This window comes from Pelophylax lessonae, assembly GCF_965119305.1.
Source record: "Pelophylax lessonae genome assembly, chromosome: 12".
Lineage (NCBI taxonomy): Eukaryota > Metazoa > Chordata > Amphibia > Anura > Ranidae > Pelophylax > Pelophylax lessonae.
The window spans coordinates 190,472,529-190,482,019 of NC_138779.1; positions in this window are offsets into that span (position 1 = coordinate 190,472,529).

The following is a 9,491-nucleotide window of genomic DNA, read 5'->3' on the forward strand; positions in this document are numbered from 1 at the left end:
GTTTATATTACCATAGACACAAAGAAGAAGTGAAAGGAGTCTTCCACTGATGTATAGTATGTCCCTATATAGCAACCTTTAAAGGGCTGGATCCATCTTTGAAAAATATTACTTCATATGGGGCTGAAGCCTTACTCCAGCCATTACACTTAATCTACACTGAAAAAAATGATAAACGCAACACTTTTGTTTTTGCCCCCATTTTTCATGAGCTGAACTCAAAGATCTAAGACTTTTTCTATGTACACAAAAAAAATCTGTCTAAATCTGTGTTAGTGAGCACTTCTCCTTTGCCGAGATAATCCATCCACCTCACAGGTGTGGTGTATCAGGATGCTGATTAGACAGCATGATTATTGCACAGGTGTGCCTTAGGCAGGGGCATACCAAGGGTTTGGCCAGATTGGCGCCCGCCAGGGGCGCAGGCTGAGGGGGGGGGGGCACAAAAAAATTGGCAGTGTTAGCAGTGAACTTTCTGCCCTTTGCTCAGCCTGCACCCTCGGCGCCCCCTCTCTCTCTCTCTCTGTCACCCCCTCTCTCTCTGTCACCCCCACTCTCTCTTGCTGTCACCCCCCTTCTATCTCTGTCACCCCCCTCTCTCTCTTTGTCACCCCCCCTCTGTCACCCCCCTCTCTCTCGCTGTCACCCTCCCTCTCTCTCTGTCACCCCCCTCTCTCTCTCTCTCTCTCTCTCTCTCTCTCGGTCACCCCCCCCCCTCGGTCACCCCCTCTCTCTGTCACCCACTCTCTCTATGTCCCCTCTCTGTCACCCCCTCTCTCTCTCTGTTCCCCCCCTCACTCTCTGTCACCCCCCCTCTCTCTCTGTCACCCCCCTCTCTCTCTCTTTCGGGGGAGGGGGGCGCCGATACAGTTCCTCGTCAAGGGCGCTGGAGACCCTAGGTACGCCTCTGGCCTTAGGCTGGCCACAATAAAAGGCCACTCTAAAATGTGCAGTTTTATCACACAGCACAATCCCACAGATGTCGCAAGTTTTCAGGGAGCGTGCAATTGGCATGCAGACTGCAGGAATGTCCACCAGAGCTGTTGCCAGTGAATTAAATATTAATTTCTCCACCATAAGCCGTCTCCAAAGGTGTTTCAGAGACATTGGCAGTACATCCAACCGGCCTCACGACCGCAGACCACCTGTAACCACAGCAGTCCAGAACCTCCACATCCAGCATCTTCACATCCAAGATCATCTCAGACCAGCCACCCGGACAGCTGCTGCAACAATCGGTTTGAATAACCAAAGAATTTCTGCACAAACTGTCAGAAACCGTCTCAGGGAAGCTCATCTGCATGCTCATCGTCCTCATCGGGGTCTCGACCTGACTGCAGTTCTTTGTCGTAACCTACTTGAGGGGGCAAATGCTCACATTCAATGGCGTCTGGCACTTTGGAGAGGTGTTCTCTTCACGGATGAATCCCAGTTTTCTTAGATCTTTGAGTTCAGCTCATGAAAAATGGGGGCAAAAACAAGTGTTGTGTTTATAATTTTGTTCAGTATACTATCTTGGTGTTTCTTTTTTTAACCCCAGATGCCATTTTAAAATTGCATTGGCCGGTGTTCCGTGAAAAAAACCTACCCGTGAGAAATGCCTACCCTCGTCACTTCTGGTGCACGGCAGTGTGTGTAACGCGGCGGTTACATTAAAACAGCTGTGCTGCAACATGAGTCATCTCCACTCCTATCCCTGTCACTTCCCTGATCTTGGCTAATAAATATAAAGCAGCGGCGGGTGTATGAAAAGATAAATCACGGAGCCTACATTCGCTTTTATATTTACTAGCCAAGATCAGGGAAGTGACAGGGACAGGAGCGGAGATGACTCGTATTGCATCACAACTGTTTTAATGTAACCGCCACGTGGGTAGGTTTTTTTCACGGAAGACCGTGATCATTTCATACTAGTGCGCATGCGCACCAGTCAGCTCCTCAGCTGTTCCATTACGTATCCGGGGCTGTGAGCATGCGCACTGCTGCGCTGCTCAGCTGTTCCTGGCAGGAAGTGACGAGGGTAGGTTTTTCTCACGGGGTAGGTTATTCTCACGGAACACCGGCATTAACGTTGGACCACCAGCTGTCCGTGTAAACATTTACAGCTACCTCATAACATCTATATAGTAGGTTATTAGTACCTTCCTCATGGTTCTGAGCTCACTTTTCTTCCAAGAGAGCCATTTTGTTATTACCCTTGTAATAGTAAGTTAAGTTTAAAAGTATAACCAATGATAAAATATACTGTACTTTTTTTAAATCACAAGATCCCACTCAAGCATAAGGATAATTTATACATGCAGTCAGAATTCACATACAGTGCATCCAGAAAATATTCACTGCGCGTCACTTTTTCCACATTTTGTTATGTTACAGCCTTATTCCAAAATGGATTCAATTCATTCAACCAACCATTCACCATAATGACAACGTGAAAGAAGTTTGTTTGAAATCTTTGCAAATTTATTCAAAATAAAAAATAATAAAAAAATCACATGTACATAAGTATTCACAGCCTTTGCTCAATACATTGTTCAATCACCTTTGGCCAGAGTTGTATAAAGTACTCAAAAACCCATACTTGAGTAAAAGTACAAGTGCTCGATCAAAAAGTGACTTGAGTAGAAGTACTAAAGTATTCAACATTTTTTGTACTTTAGTATTGCAAGTAGTTTTTTTTTTTAATTTTGCTACTCAAGTACTGAAAGTAAAAGTACCAGTATTTTTGGAAAAAAAATTGCTACTCAAGTATTGAAAGTAAAAGTACAAGTACTGTGTTATGTAGTTATTAAAGAAAGAAGTCAAAAGTTTGAACATCATATTGTTTTTTATTATTTCAAATGCAGCTTTTATTTATACATACAGTAGAATTTATTTTCGTATGCGCTGATAATACACATGTTTTGAGCTTCGTGAAACCTGCCATCTACTGTTCTGGCAGTGGTAATTTTTATAATTGTAATGAGTAACTATGCAGCACAAAAAAAAATATCGGAGTAGAAGTATTGAAATCATTGAAAAAATGTAGTGAAGTAAAAGTGGAAGTAGGAGAAAAAAATTCTACTCCAGGAAAGTACAGATACCGCCTTTCCGTACTTAAGTACAGTAGTGAAGTAGTTCTACTTAGTTTTTATACATCTCTGCCTTTGGCACCAATTAGAGCCTCAAGTCTTTTTGAGTACAGGCGGTCCCCGGGTTACAAACAAGATGTGGGTTTGATCTTCAGTTGAATTTGTTTGTAAGTCGGAACAGGTACATTTTTTAAGTTTAGCTCCAGCCAAAAGAATCATTTCTAAGTTTTTTGGATAGAGAAGGGTTAACACCCCTGTAACATTTGTTTTGCAGTCTGTACCCCCGTTCAGAAGATTTCACCTCACTTTCTGTCTCTATGACAACTATATTTTGAAAATTTTGGGTTGTTGTGGAAACAAGGATTGGTGATAAAGCTTCAGTGGAGACTCCTTTTTCCCATTATAACTCTTCCAGGAGTGAATTTCCCTTCCTAGGGGTAGATTTCTCCTCACTTCCTGTTGTCTCTCCGTTTGTAAGTAGGAGTTGTTTGTAAGTCGGATGTTTGTAACCCAGGGACCGCCTGTATGATGCTACAAGCTTGGCACACCTATTTTTAGGCAGTTTCTCCCATTCTTCTTTGCAGGACCTCTCAAGCTCCATCAGGTTGGATGAGGAGCGTTAGTACACGGCCATTTTCAGATCTCCATAGATCTGAGTTCTAGAGATGTTCAACCGAGTTCAAGCCTGGGCTCTGGCTGGGCCACACAAGGACAATCACAGAGTTGTCCCATAGCCACTCCTTTGTTATCTTGGCTGTGTGCTTAAGGTCAATGTCCTGTTGGAAGATAAACCTTCACCCCATTCTAAGGTCAAGAGCACTCTGGAGCAGGTTTTCATCTAGGATGTCTCTGTACATTGCTGCATTCATCTTTGCCTCGATAATGACTAGTCTCCCAGTTCCTGCCAATGAAAAACATCCCCACAGCATAATGCTGCCACCACCATGCTTCACTGTAGGGATGGTATTGGCCAGGTGATGAGCCGTACCTGGTTTCCTGCAGACATGCCGCTTGCCTATCAGGCCAAAGAGTTCAATCTTTCTTTCGTCAGACCAGAGAATTTTGTTTCTCATGGTCTGAGAGTCCTTCAGGTGCCTTTTGGCAAACTCCAGGCAGGCTGTCGTGCCTTTTACTGAGGGATAGCTTCCATCTGGCCACTTTACCATAAAGGCCTAATTGGTTGAGTGCTGCAGAGATGGTTGTTCTTCTTGATGGTTCTCCTTTATCCACAGAGAAATGCTGGAGCTCTGTCAGAGTGGCCATCGGGTTCTTCATCACCTGACTAAGCCCCTTCCACCAATTGCTCAGTTTGGCCAGGTGGCCTGCTCTAGGAAGGGTCCTTGTGGTCCCAACCACCAATTCCTTGGACTTCATGACTTGGTTTGTGCTCTGACATGGGACCTGTGGGACCTTATATAGACAGGTGTGTGCCTTTCCATATCATGTCCAATCAACTGAATTTACCGCAGGGGGACTCCAATCAAGTTATAGAAACATCTCAAGAATGATCAGTGGAAACAGGATGTACCTGAGCTCAATTCTGAGTGTAATTTTTTCGTATTTTATTTTTAATAAATTTGCAAAGATTTCAAACAAACTTCTTTCACATTGTCATTATGGGATATTTTTTGTAGAATGTTGAAGAAAATAATGAATCAAATCCATTTTGGAGTAAGGCTGTAACATAACAAAATGTAGAAAAGTAATAAGCTGTGAATACTTTCCAGATGCACTCTATGTGAATGAACTAATTTACCACACATATTCGATATCCCCACACAATCAAGACTTAGAAAAATAATTTTAGAGTCATCATTTTGGTTTAATTGTAAACTGATGTGCTATAAAGATCTGTGTCATCTATTTACTATGTCAAATATATTTTTCATAAAATTAAACATATTTATGTGAATAAAAAAGGAACAAGAAACATGGCTCATCAGTTGTTATTGTTTTTTTAAAGTCCTGTACCTGTATTTGAACCTATAATGAGAGAAATAGAGGGACTACCATTGCTAACCTGCTGTTATACTGGTGGCTGTAAACCCTTACCTATACCCAGTGAAGGGGACTGGACTCAGGTGATACACAGAGAAGAAACAAATCCTCCTACATAAGTTGGACCTGTTTATCTGTAGCCCCCTCTCCTCTACATCAGTTAAACTCCAGAATTTACAAAGCATTTCTGAGCTTCAGAAGCCAAGGGGAGAGATTTAAAGTCGCAACACTGCATAGCACAGAGCTGAGTGTAATCTGAGACCTGAGTAGAAGGAACGAATGGACACACACACTCTCTCTCTCCCTCTATCATAGGAAAACATGCACAGCTGAGGCTGTCAATTATCTGCTGTGTCCTAGAGGGCGGGTAGAGCCCTCTGCCAGGAGTCTGTGGCATAATCTGTCAAAAAGAATTCATGCTGATAGAGGAAGGAGAGAATACCCAGAAATTACACTAGGTGCCATAGATTGAGGCAGATAAAGTCCACACTATAGAAAGATATGCTTTGTTCATATTTCATTTCAGAGGTTTACAACCACTTTATTAGGTTTATCCTTTGTGAGTGGCATTAATAAGGAGTTGTGCTCTATCAAGTGATGGGAAATCCACAAATTTTGAGTTGTCACCAGAGCAGGAGGTAAGGGTAAAGCCCCGTACACACGTACTGATCATCGGCCGAACGATCGGCCGTCTTTTGTCCAGGGCTGTCGTGTCTGTTGAAAACTGCAAAAGACTGCACACGAATTTTGTCGGCCAACAACAGCCGACTGCAGAAGTGATGTCATGTGATGGTTAACTTTCCTTGCCTTTTTTCTTTTCTGAGCATGCCCAGTCTTGCTAATCTGCTGTCTGTTGGCCGAAATCGGTACTGACTGGCGAACAATCGGCTGGTGACGGCCAACAAATATTTTAAAGTCTGCACGACAGATTTTGTTCGGCCGAAAATGCACTGTCGGCTGTCGGAAGCATCATACTAACAAGCCTACAATCTGCCGATCGGTCGTCGGCCGAATCTTTACGGCCGACGATCAGTACGTGTGTACGGGGCTTTAGTCTTCCAAAGGGCACACTTTTCCCTGTGACAAGCCTCTTGGATGGGAACACAGTTCACTTTGGAGAGATTTCCCCATCTTTTCCTGTTGTGTGTCCAGTACAGGAAGTGAAGTGAAATTTCCCCAACCGGAAGCAAAAAAATAACCCAAAAGGGGATTGACCCTTCCCTTTAAACAAAAAAAATGTCTTTACTTACACTTTACCCTTAATTCGTTTAATTTACTATAGCCTGTGCACATATGAGATTTCTATTCACTTCCCATGGATTAATGTGTTTTGATTATTGTGCTCAATTATGCTTTTTGTGTGTAAACCCACCAAAATGCAGTGATATATATCATGTGAGAACCTTTCATCATATACACACAGAATTCTGAAGGTGTCCATACTACCTAGCCTTTCTTTCTTAGTAACCTGTAAGATGTGCTTACAGCTTTTTGGTTTCCTTTCCTCCCACTGTAGGTTATCATTTATACCCTTTTCTTTGATTGGACGAAATTTTACTAGAATTAGGAGAAAAGGCACCTGATGGTTGAAGCAGTGCTGTATCCTGGCCTAGGCCAACAAGGCCCAGGCCTAGGCGGCACTTCGCAGGGGGGCAGCAAAAAAATATTTCATTATTTATATAATGACTATGGACTTCCTATTTATTATACAAATAAGTGAAATAATCCTATAATTACAATTAGTGGCAGCAAAAACACTAGTCCAACTATCTTAAAAGAGTAATCTTACTAAACCCATGACATAAGGCTGTACTAATGGGCATTGATAAGGCTGCACTGATGAGGCCCAACCTGATATGCTGCACTGACGGGCAGTAAAGAGGCAGCACTGATAAGGCTGCACTGATGAGGCTGAACATATGGGAACAGATGAAGCTATGCTGATGGGCACTGATAGATATGGATATGTGGATATGGTCTGTGGTTTACAGATGACGGGGTGGGTCATAAATAGGAAGGGTGTGGCCTTTACAGGAAGGGGTGGGTCATATTTAAATTAGGGGGTGTTCAAGTTTAGTCAGGCCTAGGGCAGCACAAAACCTAAATACACCACTGGGTTGAAGTAAGAGTTCTGTAGAGGGTGCTCTGCTTGAATGGGGTCACACCCATTTAGCACCTGCTAGATTATATACAGTACATGTAGAAGCTATTGGGATTTGAGCACATGTATATCTTTCTATTGCATTGTAGGTCAGTGACCAGACCTGAGACTTGTAACTCTCCTACAACTTGTGTCTATTTGCCCCATATTGGCACTTTATACATTGCAGCATTTGCGTATTGCAGAGCAGAGTAGGGACTGGCCAGGAAGGGATTACTTTGATGCAGTTGGCCAGCTTGAACATGTATTGCCTTGTATGTGAGTTAAAAAAATCCCCATTTTTTTATTGCAAAGTTTGCTAGAGTTGGGGTGTGTTGCATTATGCAGAGGGTGTTAACATGTGGTCACACTCCTTTAGTACCTGATGGGGTTTATATATGAATAAACTATTGGGAGCAGGTGGTACCACCCACTGAGCATGACAGGAGTGAACATTTTTGGTGCAGGTTTGAAGTAAAGCTTTACGACCGCGGTATGTAAACACTGCAGCCTACGCTTTAAACACCCCACACCCCCAGTATCCACCAATAATTATATCCACATAGGAGCTGTAATTCCTTTGTCTCTACTGCAAAACTTACTCTGACCAGCATCTTTGCTGACAGAAGTTATGTGTCTGTTAATATTCAACTGCAAAGTCAAAGTTGGTATGTATACTACACATTATATGACATGACATCACATGATATTGATATTCCAGGTCAAATCACTTTTTTTTCTTTTGCCTCTGGGAGGAAAGTACTGTGAAAACTAGTTTTATTTCAGGGTGGGGCTTTAAAAACATAGAATGAATTCCCAAATCTGTATACCAATGTATGTAGTATCACATCAGCAAACAACCTTTACTAGGCCCTTTCAGAAGAGAGCTCCAATCAGGTTTTTCAGGTCCATTAATTCCTATGGACAGGAGGGACTAAACGGATTTGTGTACATTTATACCGGCTTACCTCCGCTTACCTTACCCATTAGATCAGGCCCACAAAAAAAAAAAAAAAAGGGAGGGCTCAGCGGAGTCCATTAACTCTTTCCTGCATATAGAGCAGAACGGGCTCTGACCATGTCCACTCTGCAAATAGTGAGACATGGATGTGTTATTCCCCTACTCTGCTCCGATCAGCTCACATATTCCCTGCTGAACGCAATGGAATTCACCTCATGGGAAAGGAGAGTGACCATTCCCCTCAAAGGGACAAAAGCTCAGGAGTAGTGAAGTACTCAATAACGTTGAGGTGACACTCATTAGAACTAAAGTGACTTGGACTAGCTCTAAAACTTCTTTAAAATTAGAGAACATGTCCAGCTAAATGTGACTACTACCAGATGTGTGCAAGGGAGGACAACTAGTTCACAAGCAGTGTGAAGAGCCCAATCATGTAAAACTGGAACAACCATCTCTAAACAGTAGCAGAGGTCTTCAACACATCTGTCATCCATATTTAACCTCTTTTTCCAGTGATTTGACAACAATTCACAGCTTCAGTCATATAATATATTATAAAATTGATATATATAAAATATATAAAATTGAAGAATGAATATCTTCAGAAACCTATCACCAAGGCATGTTATTATGTAAGTAGAACATGGGGGTTCCACACATTTTCACACCTCTAAATTTATTCTTGGACAATGAATATGCGTCGTGACACATTTTATTGTTTGGACTAAGGAGAAGCTTGTGAAATTAAAAGAGAAGTTTGGGAATAAAAAAAAAAAACATCTATACTCACCTAGGTGGATGCTGCAGCTGTGGCCCTGCCACTTCTAAGACTGAGAACTGAGTGACCAAAGACCACTGATCACTCAGCTCTCAGTGAGCTGTTGAGCTAGTATGTTGGGCTGTCGAGGCAGCTGGCTCAGGGTCTCAAGGGCTCACTGAGAGGCTGAGTCAGCTGCCGGTTCAGGTATCGCTTCTCGGCCTTTTGGCTAAGATCAAGTGTAGTATCTGTTCTTATCAGTTGGTATGGACCTCAGCTAGTACCAGTATGACCAAAACCCGGAGCGCTCTAAGTATTGAGGTATGGGGAGTAGGTCATCTGGGAAAGCATGTGGGAACCGCCGCCTTCTGATTCAAATGGGTTGAACTGTCCTAACCAGTTTGAAGGGAGCAGGAAAGCCGGTCTGACTGGGTGGCCGGTGGAATTGCTCCTGGATGTAATGGGCTGAGGAACAGGATGGCGGGGGAGGGCTTTCTCTCCTGGGTTTTGATCTGGCCTTGCAAAAGGCCTGTCCCCAGTGGTAGATAAGCTCTCTCTAAGCTG